Below are 26,699 nucleotides of genomic sequence, written 5' to 3' on the forward strand. Positions count from 1 at the left end.
CCCAAGTCTGACTTGGGGGATGGTGGGTCCAGAGAGCTGTGGAGAGGATAATTCCCAATCAGGACCTAAGTCTGACCTGGGGGATGGTGGGTCCAGAGAGCTGTGCAGAGGATTTGAAAAATGGCAAAGCATGAAACCCCCGCTCCTGTCGCATTCACCCAGGGTCCAAAGCGCCGGGCCGGGGCCCCAACTCCCAGCCTACGTGTGGGGACGTCCCGCGCCTAGAGGTACATGCCCCTTTGGGGCACCAGCGGCACGCAAGGCTGGCACCTGCGGTTAACCAAGTCAATGTTCCCGGGCTTAAGTTTGGGCTACCCGGGCACTGCTGGAGAACAGGTGTTCCTCCAGGGTCCCCCACAGGGCAGGTGCTTGCCCCCAGAGAGGGTGAAGATTACCCAGCCAGAGTCAAGGCCAGTGCGGGCAAGGAAAAACGCTCCGGAAAGGGGGGCCCTTAGGAGCTTAAGCGTATCCCCGGGAAAGGGTGACTGATTTCCGGCCAAGCTGGATTGGAAGAAAGGCTCTGGAAGTCCTTCCCATGGAAGGGTCCCTTAAGAGCTGGGTCTGACCCTAAAAAAGGTGATGGTTCCCCGCTAATTGTGGCCATGGAAGTCCTTCCAGGGCGCTTTTGAGAGCTAAAACACACCCCAGAAAGAGTGACCGATTCCTGCTGATTATGGTGGCTCAAGTGGGCATGGAAGAATCGCCCTGGAAGTCCTTCCCACTGGTCCCTTGAGTAGCCGAAGCTGCCCCAGAAAGGGTGACTGATTGCCGCTTGTGGAGGCATCTCGTTTGGGCTTGGAAGAAACGCCCTGGAGGTCTGTTCTTGGGGCCCTTCCAGAGGTCTAGCTGCCCCAGAAAGAGTGACTGATTCCCGCCTATTGTGGCAGCTCGTTTGGGCTTGGAAGAAACGCCCTGGAGGTCTTGTTCTTGGGGTCCTTCAAGAGGTCTAGCTGCCCCAGAAAGAGTGACTGATTCCCGCCTATTGTGGCAGTTGCTGGCAGCTTGTTTTGGCATTCAAGAAACCCTCCATAAGTCTTACCCAGGGGTCCCTTTGGAGCTGAAGCTGCCCCAGACAGGGTGACTGACTCCCGCTTATTGTGGCAGCTCAATTGGGCATGGAAGAAACGCCCTGGAGGTCTTGTTCTTGGGGCCCTTCAAGAGCTCAAGCTGCCCCAGAAAGAGTGACTGATTCCTGCCAGTTGCTGGCAGCTCGTTTTGGCATTCAAGAAACCCTCCGCAAGTCTTACCCAGGGGTCCCTTTAGAGCTGAAGCTGCCCCAGAAAGAGTGACTCCTTCCCCGCTGACTGTGGTGGCTCAAGTGGGCATGGAAGAATCACCCTGGACGTCCTTCCCAATGGTCCCTTGGGCAGCTGAAGCTGCCCCAGACAGGGTGACTGATTCCTGCTAGTTGGGGCAGCACGTTTGGGCATGGAAGAAACGCCCTGGAGGTCTGTTCTTGGGGCCCTTCCAGAGGTCTAGCTGCCCCAGAAAGAGTGACTGATTCCCGCCTATTGTGGCAGCTCGTTTGGGCTTGGAAGAAACGCCCTGGAGGTCTTGTTCTTGGGGTCCTTCAAGAGGTCTAGCTGCCCCAGAAAGAGTGACTGATTCCCGCCTATTGTGGCAGTTGCTGGCAGCTTGTTTTGGCATTCAAGAAACCCTCCATAAGTCTTACCCAGGGGTCCCTTTGGAGCTGAAGCTGCCCCAGACAGGGTGACTGACTCCCGCTTATTGTGGCAGCTCAATTGGGCATGGAAGAAACGCCCTGGAGGTCTTGTTCTTGGGGCCCTTCAAGAGCTCAAGCTGCCCCAGAAAGAGTGACTGATTCCTGCCAGTTGCTGGCAGCTCGTTTTGGCATTCAAGAAACCCTCCGCAAGTCTTACCCAGGGGTCCCTTTAGAGCTGAAGCTGCCCCAGAAAGAGTGACTCCTTCCCCGCTGACTGTGGTGGCTCAAGTGGGCATGGAAGAATCACCCTGGACGTCCTTCCCAATGGTCCCTTGGGCAGCTGAAGCTGCCCCAGACAGGGTGACTGATTCCTGCTAGTTGGGGCAGCACGTTTGGGCATGGAAGAAACGCCCTGGAGGTCTGTTCTTGGGGCCCTTCCAGAGGTCTAGCTGCCCCAGAAAGAGTGACTGATTCCCACCTATTGTGGCAGCTCGTTTGGGCTTGGAAGAAACGCCCTGGAGGTCTTGTTCTTGGGGTCCTTCAAGAGCTCAAGCTGCCCCAGAAAGAGTGACTGATTCCTGCCAGTTGCTGGCAGCTCGTTTTGGCATTCAAGAAACCCTCCACAAGTCTTACCCAGGGGTCCCTTTAGAGCTGAAGCTGCCCCAGAAAGAGTGACTCCTTCCCCGCTGACTGTGGTGGCTCAAGTGGGCATGGAAGAATCACCCTGGAGGTCCTTCCCAGGGGTCCCTTAAGTAGCTGAGGCTGCCCCAGAAAGAGTGACTGATTCCTGCTAGTTGGGGCAGCTCGTTTGGGATTGGAAGAAATGCCCTGGAGGTCTTTTCTTGGGCTCCTTCAAGAGCTCAAGCTGCCCCAGAAGGAGTGACTGATGTGGTGGCTCACGCGGGCATGGAAGAAATGCCATGCAAGTCCTTTCCAGGGGTTCCTTTAGAGCTGGAGCTGCCCCAAAAAAGAGTCACTGATTCCCGCTGACTGTGGTGGCTCATACGGGCATGGAAGTCTTTTCCCAAGGCTCAAGCAGGTAAAGGAAGACAGGTTGATCTCCGAGGCCGGCCCAGACAAAATCCTGGTCTGGACTTCTGAAGGGGGGATGGCAACTACACTGACTTGGTCGGAAAAGTCTCTCAAACAGGGGCTTTTCAAGTACCCTCATTGGGCACCAGCGGCCCATAGTCACGTCTCTTTGCCGTATTCAAGCTTGGAGTTTGTTTTTGGTCACCAACGGCTCTTAGTTAAGCCTAAAATGTTATGTCTGTCTGTCTGTCAGCAAATGTGCTGGAGGTTTAAGGGTTAAAAATTAGTACCTGTTATGCTTGCCGACATTGTATTATTTGTGGCGTAGATTGCGGCTCCTACTGCTGACAGTTTGTGGGTATCGCTTCTCGGCCTTTTGGCTAAGATCAAGTGTAGTATCTGTTCTTATCAGTATTATACTTGGGCTTACCTCGCGGGCAGTGACAGCGATCGCCTCTTGGAGGTTTCCTGGCTCACAATTACCCCTGTGTTGTGAGCTCTCAACCCTTGAGAGGTAAAGGAATTGCACTTTTTAAGGTAAGACGTTTTAAGTATTTATTGGCTATTTATTGTGGTTTTAGTGTTTTAGTGTGTTTTAAGCTGTTGGTGCCTCCACCATGTCGGCTGCTCGTGCCGGCGTGAGGAGGCACCACAGCGTACGCTTTTTATTAAAAGAAAAAAATGGTAAGCTCCTGGAGATGTCCAGACTGGACTTCTCCAGGAAGCTGATACAAAAAACCTTAAATTTTAGACCTGAAGACCTGAATTGTATAGTGACTCTGCCTCTAGGAAAAGGATTTGATGTTAGTTTTAGAGCTGCTTCCCTATTAAATGACTTCTGGCAAAGGTTTGATGCGGTTAAGATCCAGTTTTCCATGTTTACTGTGGAAAAACTTTCTGACAACACACTTAAAACTGTGATTGTCAGAATGTTTAATGAAACAGTTACTGGAGATGACATTTGTGTGTGGCTGGGCAGATATTGCACTGTTCGAGGCCAGCCAGTCAAGGTGCTAGATGAGGATGGCATCTGGAATTGCTCCTGGCGAATTCCCATTAAACAATGGGAAGATGCCGGGGGCTACCAGGGCCTGAGACATCTGCCCTCAATGATTGTGCTTGGAGAGAACAGGGGCTACATTCATTATCAGGGGATGCCCAAATTGTGCAGAAAGTGTGGGAAGAATGGGCATCTCGCTGAAGCATGCCAGGAGTTAATCTGTGGGAAGTGCAGAGAAGTTGGTCACAGTTTTGAGCAGTGCACCAATGGCAGGCGGTGCAATCTGTGTGGAGAAGAAAACCATCTCTTCAGAGATTGCCCAAAAAGCTTTGCCAACAAGCTGAAAAACAACAAAATGGCCGCCCCACAAGCAAGCATGGTTGAACAAAGGGAGGAGGCGGTCCCTGTGGTTTTGGCGGGAAATTCCCTGCCAGCCACAGGAACCGGCCAGGAAGAAGGAAATGGGGCGGCCATAGGGGCGGAGTCACCCATTTTATTTGAACAGAGGGAGGAAGCCCCTCCCCAACAAAGTGTGACACAAAATGTAACAGCCAATGAGGAGGAGGAAACGGCTTCCTCTCTCCTCACCGTCTCTGAGGCAAGTGTTGACGCTAGTCAAAGTGAAACTCAGTGTTCACTTCCTTATGCTCAGATGCAGAAACGGGCTGCGAGATCTCCTCTAGAAATGGAGGAGAAAAGACTAAGGGCTTCAGAGCGGCTAGATAGTTCCAAATCGGAAGATCTAGACCGTTCATGGCCCTTAGGTTCTCCTAATGGAGTTTCATTTCTGCATGTAAAGCTAAGATCATCATCACCGAAGGAGCCACAAGAGGTCTTCTCTGTGGCTTCTGAAGTGGTTAGCATCTCCTCCCCTGACCCAACACCTGTTGGGATAGGTGAAGAGCAGATGCAACAAGACATAACCTGATTTTTATCTTGTTTTTAAAACCATTGATATCTTTGTAAACTAACTGTAACTCTTTTAAATGTTCATATCCCCTTTTCATCTGCTCATGGCCCTTACTATTTCCACTATTAATGTGAGAAGTGTGAGGAGCCCCATTCGAGCACAAAGCGTTTTATCTTTTTTAAAACTCTTAAAGTCTGACGTGTTTTTATTACAAGAATGTGCCTTACCCTTTATCTCTAATTACAGAAAGTGGGAAGACGTGTGGACCCCAGGTCCCTCCCTATGGAGCGGATCGAACCAAAACAAAAATGATGGGGTCGCAATTTTAATAAACAATCCCAACATTCTGGTGAAGGGTACCACTGTGGTGAGAGATGGGCGGGCCTTTTTAGTAACACTGACTTTTTTAGGAAGAGATTTTAATGTTTTAAATATATACGGACACACTGATAAAAACGAGAGATATGAACTTTTAGAAGACTTGCAGCCCCACATGCTTGGTAAACCTCCCCTAGTGGTGGCAGGGGATTTTAATTGTATTCTAACACAGAAAGACAGGAAAAAGGCAGATTTTAAATTGGACAAAACATCAACTCTTTTAAACAGTTTAGTTAAAGATTTTAAATTAGTTGACTGTTTTAGACAAGTGCATCCAAGAGAGGAAGGCTTCACTTGGTTCAGTAGTGACAGCACCAGTGCCTCTCGAATAGACTATATTTTTACAAGAGATTTCCCGCCCGTGGATGCTACATTGACCCCCACCTTTTTTTCTGATCACACAATACTATCCTGCACTCTTTCACTTCCCCCTGGTGTGACGATAGGCGGAGGGCTGTGGAAGCTGAACTGCTCCCTGTTGGAAGAGGAGGAAGTGGTTAAAGGATATAGGGAGCAGTTCAGCCAATGGCAGACCCTCCAGGACTTTTATGATACACGAGCACAGTGGTGGGAAATGGTTAAAGGGAGGACAAAAACATATTTTAAAAAAATAGGAAAACAGAGAAAAAACAAAAGGAAAAAACGCATGTTGGGGCTGCAAAAACGTTTACAAAGATATTTTAACCTTTTAAACATGGGCTTTGATTTTAACAACGAAATTAAAGAAGTTAAAAAAGAGATGTTGGTTTTAGCAGAGGAAAATAGCAGGGGAGTGATTTTAAGAGCAAAAGAGAAAAAAATTGAAGAAAATGAAAAGTGTACAAGATATTTTTTTAAAAAAATAATCACAAAGGGAGGGGGGATATCAAAGATAAAAAACGACGAGGGGACTATTTTAAATACCACAGAGGGGGTTTTAAAAGAAGTCGAAAAGTTTTACGAAAACTTATATGGGAAAAAAATAGTACACGAGGACGCTTCAAATGAGGTTTTAAATTTTTTAGACAAAAAAGTACAAAAAGAAAAACATTCAGTTTTAACCCAAGATTTTAAGAAAGAAGATTTAGATAAAGCTCTTAAAAGTTTTAAAAAGGGGAAGTCTCCAGGAATGGACGGTCTTCCCCTGGAGTTTTATCAATGTTTCTGGGACATTTTAGCTGGGGTTTTACTGACTGTTTTTAATGAATTTGAAAATTTTAACAAACTACCTGCGGATTTTAGATTAGGAATAGTTTCTCTGCTTTTTAAAAAAGATGACAAGACAATTTTAAAAAATTGGCGACCAATTACTCTTTTAAACACTGATTATAAATTTTTTACAAAGATTTTAGCGACAAGGATGTCGACAGTTTTAGAGGATGTAATCCACCCGGATCAAGCCTGTGCTGTGCCCGGGAGGAAGATCACGGACAGCCTATTGCTGATCCGAGATGCCATCTGTTACGCGAGAGACAGAAACATTCGTCTAGCCGTGGTAAATTTAGATTTTGAAAAAGCATTTGACAGAGTCTCGCACCAGTACTTGTTACAAGTACTGGAAAAAATGGGGTTCCCGGGAAGATTTTTAGCATGGGTGGGACTGCTGTACAACGACCTTGTCAGCAAAATCATTGTAAATGGGCATTTAACAAAAGCAGTAAATATCTGCAGTGGCGTCCGTCAAGGGTGTCCGTTATCCCCACTCCTGTATGTGGTTTGTATTGAACCACTGGCACAGCTCTTGAGAAGGGATAAATGGATTACAGGTTTTAAAATTCCGGGGGGTTTGACAGCATCTTGTGTTTTATATATGGACGACGTTACCCTTTTAACGACAGACCTCACCTCGGCCCGAAGAGCTATGGATTTGACCGATTTCTACGGTCGGGCCTCGGGAGCCAGATTAAACCGAAAAAAGTCCGAGGCCCAGCTCTTCGGGCCGTGGGGTAACGTCGTCACAGAGGGACTAGAGCTGACTTTTAAGGAAAATGATTTTAAAATTTTAGGGGTAAAATTTGACAAAGAGGGTGGGGGAGGGCAAAATTGGAACGACATTTTAACAAAGGTAAACCAAAAGTTGGGATTCTGGGGGTTACGAAAATTAACAATGGAGGGTAAAATTTTGATTTTTAAATCCGTAATTTTACCACTCATTTTACTTGTTTCTTCTGTTTTTAGTCCACCAAGACGTTTTATCAGGAAGTTGGAAAGGGCGGTGTTTTATTTCCTGTGGGGATCCAAGTGGGAGCGCCTAAGAAGAACAGAGTTAAAGAAAAAGCCCGAACATGGTGGAAAAGGCCTCCCGGATCCCCACCTGTTTTTAGGCAGCCGCTTCACCGCCCTGCATTTTAGTTACGCGTTGACCCCATCCAGAGAAAACAAGACGGCTGCCATGACTCGCTTCTGGATGGGGTCCTACCTGAGAACCCTGAAAGTTTTAGCAGTGGACCTTAAGTACCCAGTGTCTTTTAATTTACCTAGGGAGTATGATTTTATAAAGAAATTTTTAAAGAAGTATGTTTTAGAGACTAACGATGTCACCATTTTAACTAACCACAAGGCTCTCATTTCTCTTGTGCAGGATCGAGAGACGGTGAGTCGGGTCCCGGGCCTCACATTATGTGAGGCCCAACAAGTGTGGAGGAACGCGGCCCACCCAGCTCTCCAGAACGGACACAAGGACCTGTTGTGGATGGTGGCACATGAGATCCTCCCGGTCAGGGCGGTCATGCACTCCAGAGGCATGGCCAGAAACCCCGTCTGCCCACGGCCTGGGTGTGGATGCCCAGAGACCGTGCGGCACCTGCTCTGGGAGTGCGGCGCTGCGCGGGACCTGTGGGCCAGGACCGGCCCCCTGTATCATCAGTACCTGCCGGCGGGGAGGGCCCAGATGGACTACCACCTTATCATCCATGGGGTGGGCCAGGGCGTGAAAGACATGACAAAACAGGACTTTACATCGCTCTGGCTCACCCTGACCGCCATCAAGGATGCCATCTGGGTCACAAGAAACCTGCTGGTGGGGAAGCAGGTCACGGTACCCCTGCAAGGGACAAAGGGACTGATAACAACCACGCTACAGGGGTACCGGACCTTGACAAGAGGCCAAGGGGGCCGGGGTCGCACGGAGGAGGTCCCGGCCGCCACCGTACCTGGCCGCCCGTAGATGCACCCTCACCACTCTGGCTACGGGAACAGCGGGCCAGCAGGCCAGAGGAGGGGGATCTCCGCTATGCCCTTGAAACACAGGGGCTGTGACCGTCCTGGAGAGTTGGTGTGAATGGACTTTTTTTTTGGTATGACTCACCCTCGATCCTGGACAAAGAAATGATTTTATCTTCTTATTGTTACTATTGCTTTTCATGCATTTTTTAACGGACTGGTTTTTATCACTTTTTTTATCAACATCTACGCCAAGGACTTTTTTTTACATAACACACGCACACACAAAAGACTTTCGCACAACATACACTTTTATTTCCTCCACAAACCCTGATTTTAAAGTGTTTTTGTTAAGTGCCATATGTCTTTTAATGTGTATTGAAATGTTTTAAAATGTGTGTTTTATGTTTCAATTCATTTTTACTAAGTCCTGCGTTGTTAAAATGGTGACTAGACCGTGATTCTTTTTTAGACCCGTTTTAATTTTTATTGAACAGCTTGTTTTTTAGTCTTTCATTTGTTTGCCTTTTTTTTTAAAAAAACATGTCCTCTATACACTTGACATTTTATGTTCATTTAAAGTACTTTTGCAAGTATTTATTTATTTATTTATTTATTTATTTATTTATGTATATATTTATTCATTTTTATTTATTTACTGTTAAGTACTCAAATGAAACTAAGTGAAGAGATATGTTTTTAAATATGATTGTGATGTAAGAAACAAATGGGAAACGCTGTCAATAAATTTTTTCGAAAGAAAAATCTGTTCTTATCAGTTTAATATCTGATACGTGCCCTACCCGGGCACTATATATTAAATTGATTTTTGCAGCTGGGAGATGGGTTAGGGGCTTGCTCCACCCACTCCACGCATCGACCTGGTATTGCAGTACCTCCGGGAACGGTGCACTCATTAAGCGGTGAACAGCAGAACTAGATTGCATGAAATTTAACATAACGTTAGATTGAATGTAGGGACTTGCGCTTCTTTGCGATTAGGTATCTGTCTTATGCGCTCGTTTAGACAGTGAGCATGAACAACCCTCTTGGCAGGATCCTCTTATTCTAGTCCATGAGCCACGATGCACATATTGCAACTCAGGGAGGAAAAAAAAATAAATAAAAAAAATCCATCCAAAATTCCCAATCAGGACCTAAGTCTGACCTGGGGGATGGTGGGTCCAGAGAGCTGTGGAGAGGATAATTCCCAATCAGGACCCAAGTCTGACTTGGGGGATGGTGGGTCCAGAGAGCTGTGGAGAGGATAATTCCCAATCAGGACCTAAGTCTGACCTGGGGGATGGTGGGTCCAGAGAGCTGTGCAGAGGATTTGAAAAATGGCAAAGCATGAAACCCCCGCTCCTGTCGCATTCACCCAGGGTCCAAAGCGCCGGGCCGGGGCCCCAACTCCCAGCCTACGTGTGGGGACGTCCCGCGCCTAGAGGTACATGCCCCTTTGGGGCACCAGCGGCACGCAAGGCTGGCACCTGCGGTTAACCAAGTCAATGTTCCCGGGCTTAAGTTTGGGCTACCCGGGCACTGCTGGAGAACAGGTGTTCCTCCAGGGTCCCCCACAGGGCAGGTGCTTGCCCCCAGAGAGGGTGAAGATTACCCAGCCAGAGTCAAGGCCAGTGCGGGCAAGGAAAAACGCTCCGGAAAGGGGGGCCCTTAGGAGCTTAAGCGTATCCCCGGGAAAGGGTGACTGATTTCCGGCCAAGCTGGATTGGAAGAAAGGCTCTGGAAGTCCTTCCCATGGAAGGGTCCCTTAAGAGCTGGGTCTGACCCTAAAAAAGGTGATGGTTTCCCGCTAATTGTGGCCATGGAAGTCCTTCCAGGGCGCTTTTGAGAGCTAAAACACACCCCAGAAAGAGTGACCGATTCCTGCTGATTATGGTGGCTCAAGTGGGCATGGAAGAATCGCCCTGGAAGTCCTTCCCACTGGTCCCTTGAGTAGCCGAAGCTGCCCCAGAAAGGGTGACTGATTGCCGCTTGTGGAGGCATCTCGTTTGGGCTTGGAAGAAACGCCCTGGAGGTCTGTTCTTGGGGCCCTTCCAGAGGTCTAGCTGCCCCAGAAAGAGTGACTGATTCCCGCCTATTGTGGCAGCTCGTTTGGGCTTGGAAGAAACGCCCTGGAGGTCTTGTTCTTGGGGTCCTTCAAGAGGTCTAGCTGCCCCAGAAAGAGTGACTGATTCCCGCCTATTGTGGCAGTTGCTGGCAGCTTGTTTTGGCATTCAAGAAACCCTCCATAAGTCTTACCCAGGGGTCCCTTTGGAGCTGAAGCTGCCCCAGACAGGGTGACTGACTCCCGCTTATTGTGGCAGCTCAATTGGGCATGGAAGAAACGCCCTGGAGGTCTTGTTCTTGGGGCCCTTCAAGAGCTCAAGCTGCCCCAGAAAGAGTGACTGATTCCTGCCAGTTGCTGGCAGCTCGTTTTGGCATTCAAGAAACCCTCCGCAAGTCTTACCCAGGGGTCCCTTTAGAGCTGAAGCTGCCCCAGAAAGAGTGACTCCTTCCCCGCTGACTGTGGTGGCTCAAGTGGGCATGGAAGAATCACCCTGGACGTCCTTCCCAATGGTCCCTTGGGCAGCTGAAGCTGCCCCAGACAGGGTGACTGATTCCTGCTAGTTGGGGCAGCACGTTTGGGCATGGAAGAAACGCCCTGGAGGTCTGTTCTTGGGGCCCTTCCAGAGGTCTAGCTGCCCCAGAAAGAGTGACTGATTCCCGCCTATTGTGGCAGCTCGTTTGGGCTTGGAAGAAACGCCCTGGAGGTCTTGTTCTTGGGGTCCTTCAAGAGGTCTAGCTGCCCCAGAAAGAGTGACTGATTCCCGCCTATTGTGGCAGTTGCTGGCAGCTTGTTTTGGCATTCAAGAAACCCTCCATAAGTCTTACCCAGGGGTCCCTTTGGAGCTGAAGCTGCCCCAGACAGGGTGACTGACTCCCGCTTATTGTGGCAGCTCAATTGGGCATGGAAGAAACGCCCTGGAGGTCTTGTTCTTGGGGCCCTTCAAGAGCTCAAGCTGCCCCAGAAAGAGTGACTGATTCCTGCCAGTTGCTGGCAGCTCGTTTTGGCATTCAAGAAACCCTCCGCAAGTCTTACCCAGGGGTCCCTTTAGAGCTGAAGCTGCCCCAGAAAGAGTGACTCCTTCCCCGCTGACTGTGGTGGCTCAAGTGGGCATGGAAGAATCACCCTGGACGTCCTTCCCAATGGTCCCTTGGGCAGCTGAAGCTGCCCCAGACAGGGTGACTGATTCCTGCTAGTTGGGGCAGCACGTTTGGGCATGGAAGAAACGCCCTGGAGGTCTGTTCTTGGGGCCCTTCCAGAGGTCTAGCTGCCCCAGAAAGAGTGACTGATTCCCGCCTATTGTGGCAGCTCGTTTGGGCTTGGAAGAAACGCCCTGGAGGTCTTGTTCTTGGGGTCCTTCAAGAGCTCAAGCTGCCCCAGAAAGAGTGACTGATTCCTGCCAGTTGCTGGCAGCTCGTTTTGGCATTCAAGAAACCCTCCACAAGTCTTACCCAGGGGTCCCTTTAGAGCTGAAGCTGCCCCAGAAAGAGTGACTCCTTCCCCGCTGACTGTGGTGGCTCAAGTGGGCATGGAAGAATCACCCTGGAGGTCCTTCCCAGGGGTCCCTTAAGTAGCTGAGGCTGCCCCAGAAAGAGTGACTGATTCCTGCCAGTTGGGGCAGCTCCTTTGGGCATGGAAGAAATGCCCTGGAGGTCTTTTCTTGGGGTCCTTCAAGAGCTCAAGCTGCCCCGGAAAGAGTGACTGATTCCTGCCAATTGCTGGCAGCTCGTTTGGGCATGGAAGAAATGCCCTGGAGGTATTCTCTTGGGCTCCTTCAAGAGATCAAGCTGCCCCGGAAAGAGTGACATATTCCTGCCAGTTGCTGGCAGCTCGTTAGGGCATTCAAGAAACCCTCTGGAAGTCTTTCCCAGGGGTCCATTTTGAGCTGAAGCCGCCCCCGGAAAGAGTGACTGATTCCCCGCCGACTGTGGTGGCTCAAGTGGGCATGGAAGAAACACCCTGGAGGTCTTTTCTTGGGCTACTTCACGAGCTCAAGCTGTCCCAGAAAGAGTGACTGATCCCTGCCAGGAGCTGGCAGCTCGCGTGGGCGTTCAAGAAGCCCCCTGGAAGTCTTTTTCCAGGGTTCCCTTCAGAGCTGAAGCTGCCCCCGGAAAGAGTGGCTGGTTCCTGCCAATTGCTGGCAGCTCGTTCGGGCACGCAAGAAACTCTCTGGAGGTCTTTCCCAGGGTTCCCTTTAGAGCTGAAGCTGCCCCAAAAAGAGTGAATGATTCCCGCTGATTGTGGTGGCTCAAGTGGGCATGAAAGAATCACCCTGGAGGTCCTTCCCAATGGTCCCTTAAGTAGCTGAAGCTACCCCACAAAGAGTGACTGATTCCTGCTAGTTGGGGCAGCTCCTTTGGGCATGGAAGAAATGCCCTGGAGGTCTTTTCTTGGGGTCCTTCAAGAGCTCAAGCTGCCCCAGAAAGAGTGACTGATTCCTGCCAGTTGCTGGCAGCTCGTTTTGGCATTCAAGAAACCCTCCGCAAGTCTTACCCAGGGGTCCCTTTAGAGCTGAAGCTGCCCCAGAAAGAGTGACTCCTTCCCCGCTGACTGTGGTGGCTCAAGTGGGCATGGAAGAATCACCCTGGAGGTCCTTCCCAGGGGTCCCTTAAGTAGCTGAGGCTGCCCCAGAAAGAGTGACTGATTCCTGCTAGTTGGGGCAGCTCGTTTGGGATTGGAAGAAATGCCCTGGAGGTCTTTTCTTGGGCTCCTTCAAGAGCTCAAGCTGCCCCAGAAGGAGTGACTGATGTGGTGGCTCACGCGGGCATGGAAGAAATGCCATGCAAGTCCTTTCCAGGGGTTCCTTTAGAGCTGGAGCTGCCCCAAAAAAGAGTCACTGATTCCCGCTGACTGTGGTGGCTCATACGGGCATGGAAGTCTTTTCCCAAGGCTCAAGCAGGTAAAGGAAGACAGGTTGATCTCCGAGGCCGGCCCAGACAAAATCCTGGTCTGGACTTCTGAAGGGGGGATGGCAACTACACTGACTTGGTCGGAAAAGTCTCTCAAACAGGGGCTTTTCAAGTACCCTCATTGGGCACCAGCGGCCCATAGTCACGTCTCTTTGCCGTATTCAAGCTTGGAGTTTGTTTTTGGTCACCAACGGCTCTTAGTTAAGCCTAAAATGTTATGTCTGTCTGTCTGTCAGCAAATGTGCTGGAGGTTTAAGGGTTAAAAATTAGTACCTGTTATGCTTGCCGACATTGTATTATTTGTGGCGTAGATTGCGGCTCCTACTGCTGACAGTTTGTGGGTATCGCTTCTCGGCCTTTTGGCTAAGATCAAGTGTAGTATCTGTTCTTATCAGTTTAATATCTGATACGTGCCCTACCCGGGCACTATATATTAAATTGATTTTTGCAGCTGGGAGATGGGTTAGGGGCTTGCTCCACCCACTCCACGCATCGACCTGGTATTGCAGTACCTCCGGGAACGGTGCACTCATTAAGCGGTGAACAGCAGAACTAGATTGCATGAAATTTAACATAACGTTAGATTGAATGTAGGGACTTGCGCTTCTTTGCGATTAGGTATCTGTCTTATGCGCTCGTTTAGACAGTGAGCATGAACAACCCTCTTGGCAGGATCCTCTTATTCTAGTCCATGAGCCACGATGCACATATTGCAACTCAGGGAGGAAAAAAAAATAAATAAAAAAAATCCATCCAAAATTCCCAATCAGGACCTAAGTCTGACCTGGGGGATGGTGGGTCCAGAGAGCTGTGGAGAGGATAATTCCCAATCAGGACCCAAGTCTGACTTGGGGGATGGTGGGTCCAGAGAGCTGTGGAGAGGATAATTCCCAATCAGGACCTAAGTCTGACCTGGGGGATGGTGGGTCCAGAGAGCTGTGCAGAGGATTTGAAAAATGGCAAAGCATGAAACCCCCGCTCCTGTCGCATTCACCCAGGGTCCAAAGCGCCGGGCCGGGGCCCCAACTCCCAGCCTACGTGTGGGGACGTCCCGCGCCTAGAGGTACATGCCCCTTTGGGGCACCAGCGGCACGCAAGGCTGGCACCTGCGGTTAACCAAGTCAATGTTCCCGGGCTTAAGTTTGGGCTACCCGGGCACTGCTGGAGAACAGGTGTTCCTCCAGGGTCCCCCACAGGGCAGGTGCTTGCCCCCAGAGAGGGTGAAGATTACCCAGCCAGAGTCAAGGCCAGTGCGGGCAAGGAAAAACGCTCCGGAAAGGGGGGCCCTTAGGAGCTTAAGCGTATCCCCGGGAAAGGGTGACTGATTTCCGGCCAAGCTGGATTGGAAGAAAGGCTCTGGAAGTCCTTCCCATGGAAGGGTCCCTTAAGAGCTGGGTCTGACCCTAAAAAAGGTGATGGTTTCCCGCTAATTGTGGCCATGGAAGTCCTTCCAGGGCGCTTTTGAGAGCTAAAACACACCCCAGAAAGAGTGACCGATTCCTGCTGATTATGGTGGCTCAAGTGGGCATGGAAGAATCGCCCTGGAAGTCCTTCCCACTGGTCCCTTGAGTAGCCGAAGCTGCCCCAGAAAGGGTGACTGATTGCCGCTTGTGGAGGCATCTCGTTTGGGCTTGGAAGAAACGCCCTGGAGGTCTGTTCTTGGGGCCCTTCCAGAGGTCTAGCTGCCCCAGAAAGAGTGACTGATTCCCGCCTATTGTGGCAGCTCGTTTGGGCTTGGAAGAAACGCCCTGGAGGTCTTGTTCTTGGGGTCCTTCAAGAGGTCTAGCTGCCCCAGAAAGAGTGACTGATTCCCGCCTATTGTGGCAGTTGCTGGCAGCTTGTTTTGGCATTCAAGAAACCCTCCATAAGTCTTACCCAGGGGTCCCTTTGGAGCTGAAGCTGCCCCAGACAGGGTGACTGACTCCCGCTTATTGTGGCAGCTCAATTGGGCATGGAAGAAACGCCCTGGAGGTCTTGTTCTTGGGGCCCTTCAAGAGCTCAAGCTGCCCCAGAAAGAGTGACTGATTCCTGCCAGTTGCTGGCAGCTCGTTTTGGCATTCAAGAAACCCTCCGCAAGTCTTACCCAGGGGTCCCTTTAGAGCTGAAGCTGCCCCAGAAAGAGTGACTCCTTCCCCGCTGACTGTGGTGGCTCAAGTGGGCATGGAAGAATCACCCTGGACGTCCTTCCCAATGGTCCCTTGGGCAGCTGAAGCTGCCCCAGACAGGGTGACTGATTCCTGCTAGTTGGGGCAGCACGTTTGGGCATGGAAGAAACGCCCTGGAGGTCTGTTCTTGGGGCCCTTCCAGAGGTCTAGCTGCCCCAGAAAGAGTGACTGATTCCCGCCTATTGTGGCAGCTCGTTTGGGCTTGGAAGAAACGCCCTGGAGGTCTTGTTCTTGGGGTCCTTCAAGAGCTCAAGCTGCCCCAGAAAGAGTGACTGATTCCTGCCAGTTGCTGGCAGCTCGTTTTGGCATTCAAGAAACCCTCCACAAGTCTTACCCAGGGGTCCCTTTAGAGCTGAAGCTGCCCCAGAAAGAGTGACTCCTTCCCCGCTGACTGTGGTGGCTCAAGTGGGCATGGAAGAATCACCCTGGAGGTCCTTCCCAGGGGTCCCTTAAGTAGCTGAGGCTGCCCCAGAAAGAGTGACTGATTCCTGCCAGTTGGGGCAGCTCCTTTGGGCATGGAAGAAATGCCCTGGAGGTCTTTTCTTGGGGTCCTTCAAGAGCTCAAGCTGCCCCGGAAAGAGTGACTGATTCCTGCCAATTGCTGGCAGCTCGTTTGGGCATGGAAGAAATGCCCTGGAGGTATTCTCTTGGGCTCCTTCAAGAGATCAAGCTGCCCCGGAAAGAGTGACATATTCCTGCCAGTTGCTGGCAGCTCGTTAGGGCATTCAAGAAACCCTCTGGAAGTCTTTCCCAGGGGTCCATTTTGAGCTGAAGCCGCCCCCGGAAAGAGTGACTGATTCCCCGCCGACTGTGGTGGCTCAAGTGGGCATGGAAGAAACACCCTGGAGGTCTTTTCTTGGGCTACTTCACGAGCTCAAGCTGTCCCAGAAAGAGTGACTGATCCCTGCCAGGAGCTGGCAGCTCGCGTGGGCGTTCAAGAAGCCCCCTGGAAGTCTTTTTCCAGGGTTCCCTTCAGAGCTGAAGCTGCCCCCGGAAAGAGTGGCTGGTTCCTGCCAATTGCTGGCAGCTCGTTCGGGCACGCAAGAAACTCTCTGGAGGTCTTTCCCAGGGTTCCCTTTAGAGCTGAAGCTGCCCCAAAAAGAGTGACTGATTCCCGCTGATTGTGGTGGCTCAAGTGGGCATGAAAGAATCACCCTGGAGGTCCTTCCCAATGGTCCCTTAAGTAGCTGAAGCTACCCCACAAAGAGTGACTGATTCCTGCTAGTTGGGGCAGCTCCTTTGGGCATGGAAGAAATGCCCTGGAGGTCTTTTCTTGGGGTCCTTCAAGAGCTCAAGCTGCCCCAGAAAGAGTGACTGATTCCTGCCAGTTGCTGGCAGCTCGTTTTGGCATTCAAGAAACCCTCCGCAAGTCTTACCCAGGGGTCCCTTTAGAGCTGAAGCTGCCCCAGAAAGAGTGACTCCTTCCCCGCTGACTGTGGTGGCTCAAGTGGGCATGGAAGAATCACCCTGGAGGTCCTTCCCAGGGGTCCCTTAAGTAGCTGAGGCTGCCCCAGAAAGAGTGACTGATTCCTGCTAGTTGGGGCAGCTCGTTTGGGATTGGAAGAAATGCCCTGGAGGTCTTTTCTTGGGCTCCTTCAAGAGCTCAAGCTGCCCCAGAAGGAGTGACTGATGTGGTGGCTCACGCGGGCATGGAAGAAATGCCATGCAAGTCCTTTCCAGGGGTTCCTTTAGAGCTGGAGCTGCCCCAAAAAAGAGTCACTGATTCCCGCTGACTGTGGTGGCTCATACGGGCATGGAAGTCTTTTCCCAAGGCTCAAGCAGGTAAAGGAAGACAGGTTGATCTCCGAGGCCGGCCCAGACAAAATCCTGGTCTGGACTTCTGAAGGGGGGATGGCAACTACACTGACTTGGTCGGAAAAGTCTCTCAAACAGGGGCTTTTCAAGTACCCTCATTGGGCACCAGCGGCCCATAGTCACGTCTCTTTGCCGTATTCAAGCTTGGAGTTTGTTTTTGGTCACCAACGGCTCTTAGTTAAGCCTAAAATGTTATGTCTGTCTGTCTGTCAGCAAATGTGCTGGAGGTTTAAGGGTTAAAAATTAGTACCTGTTATGCTTGCCGACATTGTATTATTTGTGGCGTAGATTGCGGCTCCTACTGCTGACAGTTTGTGGGTATCGCTTCTCGGCCTTTTGGCTAAGATCAAGTGTAGTATCTGTTCTTATCAGTTTAATATCTGATACGTGCCCTACCCGGGCACTATATATTAAATTGATTTTTGCAGCTGGGAGATGGGTTAGGGGCTTGCTCCACCCACTCCACGCATCGACCTGGTATTGCAGTACCTCCGGGAACGGTGCACTCATTAAGCGGTGAACAGCAGAACTAGATTGCATGAAATTTAACATAACGTTAGATTGAATGTAGGGACTTGCGCTTCTTTGCGATTAGGTATCTGTCTTATGCGCTCGTTTAGACAGTGAGCATGAACAACCCTCTTGGCAGGATCCTCTTATTCTAGTCCATGAGCCACGATGCACATATTGCAACTCAGGGAGGAAAAAAAAATAAATAAAAAAAATCCATCCAAAATTCCCAATCAGGACCTAAGTCTGACCTGGGGGATGGTGGGTCCAGAGAGCTGTGGAGAGGATAATTCCCAATCAGGACCCAAGTCTGACTTGGGGGATGGTGGGTCCAGAGAGCTGTGGAGAGGATAATTCCCAATCAGGACCTAAGTCTGACCTGGGGGATGGTGGGTCCAGAGAGCTGTGCAGAGGATTTGAAAAATGGCAAAGCATGAAACCCCCGCTCCTGTCGCATTCACCCAGGGTCCAAAGCGCCGGGCCGGGGCCCCAACTCCCAGCCTACGTGTGGGGACGTCCCGCGCCTAGAGGTACATGCCCCTTTGGGGCACCAGCGGCACGCAAGGCTGGCACCTGCGGTTAACCAAGTCAATGTTCCCGGGCTTAAGTTTGGGCTACCCGGGCACTGCTGGAGAACAGGTGTTCCTCCAGGGTCCCCCACAGGGCAGGTGCTTGCCCCCAGAGAGGGTGAAGATTACCCAGCCAGAGTCAAGGCCAGTGCGGGCAAGGAAAAACGCTCCGGAAAGGGGGGCCCTTAGGAGCTTAAGCGTATCCCCGGGAAAGGGTGACTGATTTCCGGCCAAGCTGGATTGGAAGAAAGGCTCTGGAAGTCCTTCCCATGGAAGGGTCCCTTAAGAGCTGGGTCTGACCCTAAAAAAGGTGATGGTTTCCCGCTAATTGTGGCCATGGAAGTCCTTCCAGGGCGCTTTTGAGAGCTAAAACACACCCCAGAAAGAGTGACCGATTCCTGCTGATTATGGTGGCTCAAGTGGGCATGGAAGAATCGCCCTGGAAGTCCTTCCCACTGGTCCCTTGAGTAGCCGAAGCTGCCCCAGAAAGGGTGACTGATTGCCGCTTGTGGAGGCATCTCGTTTGGGCTTGGAAGAAACGCCCTGGAGGTCTGTTCTTGGGGCCCTTCCAGAGGTCTAGCTGCCCCAGAAAGAGTGACTGATTCCCGCCTATTGTGGCAGCTCGTTTGGGCTTGGAAGAAACGCCCTGGAGGTCTTGTTCTTGGGGTCCTTCAAGAGGTCTAGCTGCCCCAGAAAGAGTGACTGATTCCCGCCTATTGTGGCAGTTGCTGGCAGCTTGTTTTGGCATTCAAGAAACCCTCCATAAGTCTTACCCAGGGGTCCCTTTGGAGCTGAAGCTGCCCCAGACAGGGTGACTGACTCCCGCTTATTGTGGCAGCTCAATTGGGCATGGAAGAAACGCCCTGGAGGTCTTGTTCTTGGGGCCCTTCAAGAGCTCAAGCTGCCCCAGAAAGAGTGACTGATTCCTGCCAGTTGCTGGCAGCTCGTTTTGGCATTCAAGAAACCCTCCGCAAGTCTTACCCAGGGGTCCCTTTAGAGCTGAAGCTGCCCCAGAAAGAGTGACTCCTTCCCCGCTGACTGTGGTGGCTCAAGTGGGCATGGAAGAATCACCCTGGACGTCCTTCCCAATGGTCCCTTGGGCAGCTGAAGCTGCCCCAGACAGGGTGACTGATTCCTGCTAGTTGGGGCAGCACGTTTGGGCATGGAAGAAACGCCCTGGAGGTCTGTTCTTGGGGCCCTTCCAGAGGTCTAGCTGCCCCAGAAAGAGTGACTGATTCCCGCCTATTGTGGCAGCTCGTTTGGGCTTGGAAGAAACGCCCTGGAGGTCTTGTTCTTGGGGTCCTTCAAGAGGTCTAGCTGCCCCAGAAAGAGTGACTGATTCCCGCCTATTGTGGCAGTTGCTGGCAGCTTGTTTTGGCATTCAAGAAACCCTCCATAAGTCTTACCCAGGGGTCCCTTTGGAGCTGAAGCTGCCCCAGACAGGGTGACTGACTCCCGCTTATTGTGGCAGCTCAATTGGGCATGGAAGAAACGCCCTGGAGGTCTTGTTCTTGGGGCCCTTCAAGAGCTCAAGCTGCCCCAGAAAGAGTGACTGATTCCTGCCAGTTGCTGGCAGCTCGTTTTGGCATTCAAGAAACCCTCCGCAAGTCTTACCCAGGGGTCCCTTTAGAGCTGAAGCTGCCCCAGAAAGAGTGACTCCTTCCCCGCTGACTGTGGTGGCTCAAGTGGGCATGGAAGAATCACCCTGGACGTCCTTCCCAATGGTCCCTTGGGCAGCTGAAGCTGCCCCAGACAGGGTGACTGATTCCTGCTAGTTGGGGCAGCACGTTTGGGCATGGAAGAAACGCCCTGGAGGTCTGTTCTTGGGGCCCTTCCAGAGGTCTAGCTGCCCCAGAAAGAGTGACTGATTCCCGCCTATTGTGGCAGCTCGTTTGGGCTTGGAAGAAACGCCCTGGAGGTCTTGTTCTTGGGGTCCTTCAAGAGCTCAAGCTGCCCCAGAAAGAGTGACTGATTCCTGCCAGTTGCTGGCAGCTCGTTTTGGCATTCAAGAAACCCTCCACAAGTCTTACCCAGGGGTCCCTTTAGAGCTGAAGCTGCCCCAGAAAGAGTGACTCCTTCCCCGCTGACTGTGGTGGCTCAAGTGGGCATGGAAGAATCACCCTGGAGGTCCTTCCCAGGGGTCCCTTAAGTAGCTGAGGCTGCCCCAGAAAGAGTGACTGATTCCTGCCAGTTGGGGCAGCTCCTTTGGGCATGGAAGAAATGCCCTGGAGGTCTTTTCTTGGGGTCCTTCAAGAGCTCAAGCTGCCCCGGAAAGAGTGACTGATTCCTGCCAATTGCTGGCAGCTCGTTTGGGCATGGAAGAAATGCCCTGGAGGTATTCTCTTGGGCTCCTTCAAGAGATCAAGCTGCCCCGGAAAGAGTGACATATTCCTGCCAGTTGCTGGCAGCTCGTTAGGGCATTCAAGAAACCCTCTGGAAGTCTTTCCCAGGGGTCCATTTTGAGCTGAAGCCGCCCCCGGAAAGAGTGACTGATTCCCCGCCGACTGTGGTGGCTCAAGTGGGCATGGAAGAAACACCCTGGAGGTCTTTTCTTGGGCTACTTCACGAGCTCAAGCTGTCCCAGAAAGAGTGACTGATCCCTGCCAGGAGCTGGCAGCTCGCGTGGGCGTTCAAGAAGCCCCCTGGAAGTCTTTTTCCAGGGTTCCCTTCAGAGCTGAAGCTGCCCCCGGAAAGAGTGGCTGGTTCCTGCCAATTGCTGGCAGCTCGTTCGGGCACGCAAGAAACTCTCTGGAGGTCTTTCCCAGGGTTCCCTTTAGAGCTGAAGCTGCCCCAAAAAGAGTGACTGATTCCCGCTGATTGTGGTGGCTCAAGTGGGCATGAAAGAATCACCCTGGAGGTCCTTCCCAATGGTCCCTTAAGTAGCTGAAGCTACCCCACAAAGAGTGACTGATTCCTGCTAGTTGGGGCAGCTCCTTTGGGCATGGAAGAAATGCCCTGGAGGTCTTTTCTTGGGGTCCTTCAAGAGCTCAAGCTGCCCCAGAAAGAGTGACTGATTCCTGCCAGTTGCTGGCAGCTCGTTTTGGCATTCAAGAAACCCTCCGCAAGTCTTACCCAGGGGTCCCTTTAGAGCTGAAGCTGCCCCAGAAAGAGTGACTCCTTCCCCGCTGACTGTGGTGGCTCAAGTGGGCATGGAAGAATCACCCTGGAGGTCCTTCCCAGGGGTCCCTTAAGTAGCTGAGGCTGCCCCAGAAAGAGTGACTGATTCCTGCTAGTTGGGGCAGCTCGTTTGGGATTGGAAGAAATGCCCTGGAGGTCTTTTCTTGGGCTCCTTCAAGAGCTCAAGCTGCCCCAGAAGGAGTGACTGATGTGGTGGCTCACGCGGGCATGGAAGAAATGCCATGCAAGTCCTTTCCAGGGGTTCCTTTAGAGCTGGAGCTGCCCCAAAAAAGAGTCACTGATTCCCGCTGACTGTGGTGGCTCATACGGGCATGGAAGTCTTTTCCCAAGGCTCAAGCAGGTAAAGGAAGACAGGTTGATCTCCGAGGCCGGCCCAGACAAAATCCTGGTCTGGACTTCTGAAGGGGGGATGGCAACTACACTGACTTGGTCGGAAAAGTCTCTCAAACAGGGGCTTTTCAAGTACCCTCATTGGGCACCAGCGGCCCATAGTCACGTCTCTTTGCCGTATTCAAGCTTGGAGTTTGTTTTTGGTCACCAACGGCTCTTAGTTAAGCCTAAAATGTTATGTCTGTCTGTCTGTCAGCAAATGTGCTGGAGGTTTAAGGGTTAAAAATTAGTACCTGTTATGCTTGCCGACATTGTATTATTTGTGGCGTAGATTGCGGCTCCTACTGCTGACAGTTTGTGGGTATCGCTTCTCGGCCTTTTGGCTAAGATCAAGTGTAGTATCTGTTCTTATCAGTTTAATATCTGATACGTGCCCTACCCGGGCACTATATATTAAATTGATTTTTGCAGCTGGGAGATGGGTTAGGGGCTTGCTCCACCCACTCCACGCATCGACCTGGTATTGCAGTACCTCCGGGAACGGTGCACTCATTAAGCGGTGAACAGCAGAACTAGATTGCATGAAATTTAACATAACGTTAGATTGAATGTAGGGACTTGCGCTTCTTTGCGATTAGGTATCTGTCTTATGCGCTCGTTTAGACAGTGAGCATGAACAACCCTCTTGGCAGGATCCTCTTATTCTAGTCCATGAGCCACGATGCACATATTGCAACTCAGGGAGGAAAAAAAAATAAATAAAAAAAATCCATCCAAAATTCCCAATCAGGACCTAAGTCTGACCTGGGGGATGGTGGGTCCAGAGAGCTGTGGAGAGGATAATTCCCAATCAGGACCCAAGTCTGACTTGGGGGATGGTGGGTCCAGAGAGCTGTGGAGAGGATAATTCCCAATCAGGACCTAAGTCTGACCTGGGGGATGGTGGGTCCAGAGAGCTGTGCAGAGGATTTGAAAAATGGCAAAGCATGAAACCCCCGCTCCTGTCGCATTCACCCAGGGTCCAAAGCGCCGGGCCGGGGCCCCAACTCCCAGCCTACGTGTGGGGACGTCCCGCGCCTAGAGGTACATGCCCCTTTGGGGCACCAGCGGCACGCAAGGCTGGCACCTGCGGTTAACCAAGTCAATGTTCCCGGGCTTAAGTTTGGGCTACCCGGGCACTGCTGGAGAACAGGTGTTCCTCCAGGGTCCCCCACAGGGCAGGTGCTTGCCCCCAGAGAGGGTGAAGATTACCCAGCCAGAGTCAAGGCCAGTGCGGGCAAGGAAAAACGCTCCGGAAAGGGGGGCCCTTAGGAGCTTAAGCGTATCCCCGGGAAAGGGTGACTGATTTCCGGCCAAGCTGGATTGGAAGAAAGGCTCTGGAAGTCCTTCCCATGGAAGGGTCCCTTAAGAGCTGGGTCTGACCCTAAAAAAGGTGATGGTTTCCCGCTAATTGTGGCCATGGAAGTCCTTCCAGGGCGCTTTTGAGAGCTAAAACACACCCCAGAAAGAGTGACCGATTCCTGCTGATTATGGTGGCTCAAGTGGGCATGGAAGAATCGCCCTGGAAGTCCTTCCCACTGGTCCCTTGAGTAGCCGAAGCTGCCCCAGAAAGGGTGACTGATTGCCGCTTGTGGAGGCATCTCGTTTGGGCTTGGAAGAAACGCCCTGGAGGTCTGTTCTTGGGGCCCTTCCAGAGGTCTAGCTGCCCCAGAAAGAGTGACTGATTCCCGCCTATTGTGGCAGCTCGTTTGGGCTTGGAAGAAACGCCCTGGAGGTCTTGTTCTTGGGGTCCTTCAAGAGGTCTAGCTGCCCCAGAAAGAGTGACTGATTCCCGCCTATTGTGGCAGTTGCTGGCAGCTTGTTTTGGCATTCAAGAAACCCTCCATAAGTCTTACCCAGGGGTCCCTTTGGAGCTGAAGCTGCCCCAGACAGGGTGACTGACTCCCGCTTATTGTGGCAGCTCAATTGGGCATGGAAGAAACGCCCTGGAGGTCTTGTTCTTGGGGCCCTTCAAGAGCTCAAGCTGCCCCAGAAAGAGTGACTGATTCCTGCCAGTTGCTGGCAGCTCGTTTTGGCATTCAAGAAACCCTCCGCAAGTCTTACCCAGGGGTCCCTTTAGAGCTGAAGCTGCCCCAGAAAGAGTGACTCCTTCCCCGCTGACTGTGGTGGCTCAAGTGGGCATGGAAGAATCACCCTGGACGTCCTTCCCAATGGTCCCTTGGGCAGCTGAAGCTGCCCCAGACAGGGTGACTGATTCCTGCTAGTTGGGGCAGCACGTTTGGGCATGGAAGAAACGCCCTGGAGGTCTGTTCTTGGGGCCCTTCCAGAGGTCTAGCTGCCCCAGAAAGAGTGACTGATTCCCGCCTATTGTGGCAGCTCGTTTGGGCTTGGAAGAAACGCCCTGGAGGTCTTGTTCTTGGGGTCCTTCAAGAGCTCAAGCTGCCCCAGAAAGAGTGACTGATTCCTGCCAGTTGCTGGCAGCTCGTTTTGGCATTCAAGAAACCCTCCACAAGTCTTACCCAGGGGTCCCTTTAGAGCTGAAGCTGCCCCAGAAAGAGTGACTCCTTCCCCGCTGACTGTGGTGGCTCAAGTGGGCATGGAAGAATCACCCTGGAGGTCCTTCCCAGGGGTCCCTTAAGTAGCTGAGGCTGCCCCAGAAAGAGTGACTGATTCCTGCCAGTTGGGGCAGCTCCTTTGGGCATGGAAGAAATGCCCTGGAGGTCTTTTCTTGGGGTCCTTCAAGAGCTCAAGCTGCCCCGGAAAGAGTGACTGATTCCTGCCAATTGCTGGCAGCTCGTTTGGGCATGGAAGAAATGCCCTGGAGGTATTCTCTTGGGCTCCTTCAAGAGATCAAGCTGCCCCGGAAAGAGTGACATATTCCTGCCAGTTGCTGGCAGCTCGTTAGGGCATTCAAGAAACCCTCTGGAAGTCTTTCCCAGGGGTCCATTTTGAGCTGAAGCCGCCCCCGGAAAGAGTGACTGATTCCCCGCCGACTGTGGTGGCTCAAGTGGGCATGGAAGAAACACCCTGGAGGTCTTTTCTTGGGCTACTTCACGAGCTCAAGCTGTCCCAGAAAGAGTGACTGATCCCTGCCAGGAGCTGGCAGCTCGCGTGGGCGTTCAAGAAGCCCCCTGGAAGTCTTTTTCCAGGGTTCCCTTCAGAGCTGAAGCTGCCCCCGGAAAGAGTGGCTGGTTCCTGCCAATTGCTGGCAGCTCGTTCGGGCACGCAAGAAACTCTCTGGAGGTCTTTCCCAGGGTTCCCTTTAGAGCTGAAGCTGCCCCAAAAAGAGTGACTGATTCCCGCTGATTGTGGTGGCTCAAGTGGGCATGAAAGAATCACCCTGGAGGTCCTTCCCAATGGTCCCTTAAGTAGCTGAAGCTACCCCACAAAGAGTGACTGATTCCTGCTAGTTGGGGCAGCTCCTTTGGGCATGGAAGAAATGCCCTGGAGGTCTTTTCTTGGGGTCCTTCAAGAGCTCAAGCTGCCCCAGAAAGAGTGACTGATTCCTGCCAGTTGCTGGCAGCTCGTTTTGGCATTCAAGAAACCCTCCGCAAGTCTTACCCAGGGGTCCCTTTAGAGCTGAAGCTGCCCCAGAAAGAGTGACTCCTTCCCCGCTGACTGTGGTGGCTCAAGTGGGCATGGAAGAATCACCCTGGAGGTCCTTCCCAGGGGTCCCTTAAGTAGCTGAGGCTGCCCCAGAAAGAGTGACTGATTCCTGCTAGTTGGGGCAGCTCGTTTGGGATTGGAAGAAATGCCCTGGAGGTCTTTTCTTGGGCTCCTTCAAGAGCTCAAGCTGCCCCAGAAGGAGTGACTGATGTGGTGGCTCACGCGGGCATGGAAGAAATGCCATGCAAGTCCTTTCCAGGGGTTCCTTTAGAGCTGGAGCTGCCCCAAAAAAGAGTCACTGATTCCCGCTGACTGTGGTGGCTCATACGGGCATGGAAGTCTTTTCCCAAGGCTCAAGCAGGTAAAGGAAGACAGGTTGATCTCCGAGGCCGGCCCAGACAAAATCCTGGTCTGGACTTCTGAAGGGGGGATGGCAACTACACTGACTTGGTCGGAAAAGTCTCTCAAACAGGGGCTTTTCAAGTACCCTCATTGGGCACCAGCGGCCCATAGTCACGTCTCTTTGCCGTATTCAAGCTTGGAGTTTGTTTTTGGTCACCAACGGCTCTTAGTTAAGCCTAAAATGTTATGTCTGTCTGTCTGTCAGCAAATGTGCTGGAGGTTTAAGGGTTAAAAATTAGTACCTGTTATGCTTGCCGACATTGTATTATTTGTGGCGTAGATTGCGGCTCCTACTGCTGACAGTTTGTGGGTATCGCTTCTCGGCCTTTTGGCTAAGATCAAGTGTAGTATCTGTTCTTATCAGTTTAATATCTGATACGTGCCCTACCCGGGCACTATATATTAAATTGATTTTTGCAGCTGGGAGATGGGTTAGGGGCTTGCTCCACCCACTCCACGCATCGACCTGGTATTGCAGTACCTCCGGGAACGGTGCACTCATTAAGCGGTGAACAGCAGAACTAGATTGCATGAAATTTAACATAACGTTAGATTGAATGTAGGGACTTGCGCTTCTTTGCGATTAGGTATCTGTCTTATGCGCTCGTTTAGACAGTGAGCATGAACAACCCTCTTGGCAGGATCCTCTTATTCTAGTCCATGAGCCACGATGCACATATTGCAACTCAGGGAGGAAAAAAAAATAAATAAAAAAAATCCATCCAAAATTCCCAATCAGGACCTAAGTCTGACCTGGGGGATGGTGGGTCCAGAGAGCTGTGGAGAGGATAATTCCCAATCAGGACCCAAGTCTGACTTGGGGGATGGTGGGTCCAGAGAGCTGTGGAGAGGATAATTCCCAATCAGGACCTAAGTCTGACCTGGGGGATGGTGGGTCCAGAGAGCTGTGCAGAGGATTTGAAAAATGGCAAAGCATGAAACCCCCGCTCCTGTCGCATTCACCCAGGGTCCAAAGCGCCGGGCCGGGGCCCCAACTCCCAGCCTACGTGTGGGGACGTCCCGCGCCTAGAGGTACATGCCCCTTTGGGGCACCAGCGGCACGCAA

The 26,699-nt window shown here is 51.7% G+C and overlaps 1 long non-coding RNA gene and 7 other non-coding genes across 8 annotated transcripts; 7 read left to right on the top strand and 1 right to left on the bottom strand.

The window, feature by feature from the left end:
* The first annotated feature begins 3,055 nt into the window (after window positions 1–3,055).
* On the top strand, window positions 3,056–3,244 carry LOC137488404 (U2 spliceosomal RNA). The gene has a single exon (XR_015479307.1). It is a non-coding gene; the product is annotated as a U2 spliceosomal RNA (small nuclear RNA).
* LOC147846280 (U2 spliceosomal RNA) lies at window positions 3,056–13,936 on the top strand. The gene is made up of 3 exons (XR_015478352.2): window positions 3,056–3,106; window positions 8,904–9,318; window positions 9,381–13,936. It is a non-coding gene; the product is annotated as a U2 spliceosomal RNA (small nuclear RNA).
* Window positions 8,858–9,042, top strand: LOC147846281 (U2 spliceosomal RNA). Its single transcript, XR_015479296.1, has one exon. It is a non-coding gene; the product is annotated as a U2 spliceosomal RNA (small nuclear RNA).
* On the top strand, window positions 13,442–13,632 carry LOC141379292 (U2 spliceosomal RNA). Its single transcript, XR_015479285.1, has one exon. It is a non-coding gene; the product is annotated as a U2 spliceosomal RNA (small nuclear RNA).
* A 3,462-nt stretch (window positions 13,937–17,398) lies between the features above and the next one.
* LOC141379385 (U2 spliceosomal RNA) lies at window positions 17,399–17,589 on the top strand. Its single transcript, XR_015479286.1, has one exon. It is a non-coding gene; the product is annotated as a U2 spliceosomal RNA (small nuclear RNA).
* A 153-nt stretch (window positions 17,590–17,742) lies between these two features.
* On the bottom strand, window positions 17,743–21,552 carry LOC147846282 (uncharacterized). The gene is made up of 2 exons (XR_015478356.1): window positions 17,904–21,552; window positions 17,743–17,839 (listed from the first exon to the last, which is right to left on the bottom strand). It is a non-coding gene; the product is annotated as an uncharacterized LOC147846282 (long non-coding RNA).
* Window positions 21,553–21,988: 436 nt separating this feature from the next.
* On the top strand, window positions 21,989–22,179 carry LOC147846283 (U2 spliceosomal RNA). Its single transcript, XR_015479287.1, has one exon. It is a non-coding gene; the product is annotated as a U2 spliceosomal RNA (small nuclear RNA).
* Window positions 22,180–25,945: 3,766 nt separating this feature from the next.
* On the top strand, window positions 25,946–26,136 carry LOC147846284 (U2 spliceosomal RNA). The gene has a single exon (XR_015479288.1). It is a non-coding gene; the product is annotated as a U2 spliceosomal RNA (small nuclear RNA).
* The last annotated feature ends 563 nt before the right edge of the window (window positions 26,137–26,699 follow it).

The sequence above is a fragment of the Danio rerio genome, chromosome 2, assembly GCF_052040795.2.
Source record: "Danio rerio strain M-AB ecotype USA chromosome 2, GRCz13ab, whole genome shotgun sequence".
Classification (NCBI taxonomy): Eukaryota; Metazoa; Chordata; class Actinopteri; order Cypriniformes; family Danionidae; genus Danio; species Danio rerio.